The following is a 1518-nucleotide window of genomic DNA, read 5'->3' as shown; positions in this document are numbered from 1 at the left end:
ATTTGATGACTGCAGTAAGATATATAGCCCCAGCTAGGTGCTACTTTATAGGATGCCTAAAGTTAGACTTGTGTTCATGGAAATGTATATATCAGCTGTGTTTGCTATGAAAATATTTAGATTAATTAAGATCTTTAGTAATTCAATAAAAAATGGGGGGGAAACAGTATAGAAAGTAAACATAGATACCAGAGACAGTGTGGGAAGAGGGTGGGAGATGGAAGAGGGTAAGAGATAGGGAATCAAGGATAGGGGGAAAAAAGCAAAACATACAGGAAAAAAGAAATGGAAAATTATTTGTTGACAATAACATGTATGTCGATGTGCTTGATTGAGACAATATACAGTGTACTCTGGATGGAAAATCCCATTTTGTATGCTGTAATGATGTACAGTGAATGAACAAATAAATTTAAATAAAAATTTAAATAAATAAATAAATAAAAAAGATATTAACCAATTGTATCCAACAACTTATAAAAAAGATTATACATCATGATCAGTTAGGATTTATCCCAGGAATGCAAGGTTGATTCATCATATGCAAAACCATAAATGTAATACACCATATTAACAGGAAAAAAGATAAAAACCATATGATCACATCAGTTGATGCAGAAAAAGCATTTGATAAGATACAACATCCCTTCATGATAAAGACTCTCAGCAGTATTGGCATAGAATGGTCGTTTCTCAACACAATAAAAGCTATCTATACCGAGTGTCTGCATTCTATGACTGAAACTGATTGACTAAGGGTTGTACAAACACAAGAGATGGGTGTGAATACCAGATGAGGTGTGTGAGGAGGAGTGTGGCCTAAGGAAAGACATTTGAAGAAGGGATACAAAGATAGAGCATTGATGGGATGGGGAGGTGTGATGTTATTGGTTGAAAATATTTTGATCAATTAGATTGGGGAGAAATGTCCACGTATTGAAATGCTCACATTGTAAGCTAAACAGTGTGATTGAATGTATATAAAATTTTTTTAAAAAAAACCCATAGGGAACATAATCTTGAATGGAGAAAAGCTGAAAGTTTTTCCACTAAAAACGAGTAAAAGACACAGATGTACATTTTCTCCACTCCTTTTCAATATAGTACTGGAAGTCCTCCCAATGCAATCAGAAAAGAAGAAAAAACAAAAGGCATTCAAATAGGAAAAGAAGGGCATTGTGGTGCCCACCCTATGGCAAATAGGAAAAAAAGTCTCTCTATTTGCAGGTAACATGATTGTATACATAGAAGACCCAATGGGGGACCAGCAGTTAGTGAAATGGCTATGTCCCTCTACTCCCATGTAGTCAACCACAGATTAAGTCCCAGACCTGGTGGCTTAAACACACTCCAGAAACGTGTGTGCATGCCCAAGATCCCAAGAGGAAAATGGAGGAGAAGGGATTGCAGCATGACCATCCCCACTGGGGGGTGATTTCTTGCTTTCTCTGTCTCTCTCTGTCTTTCTGGTGAGTGCACACGCACTATAGGAAAAAACGCTACCAAAAAAAAAAAAAA

This window comes from Tupaia chinensis, unplaced genomic scaffold, assembly GCF_000334495.1.
Source record: "Tupaia chinensis unplaced genomic scaffold, TupChi_1.0 Scaffold143271_1, whole genome shotgun sequence".
Taxonomy (NCBI): Eukaryota; Metazoa; Chordata; class Mammalia; order Scandentia; family Tupaiidae; genus Tupaia; species Tupaia belangeri.
Note: the sequence above shows the minus strand (reverse complement) of the source record.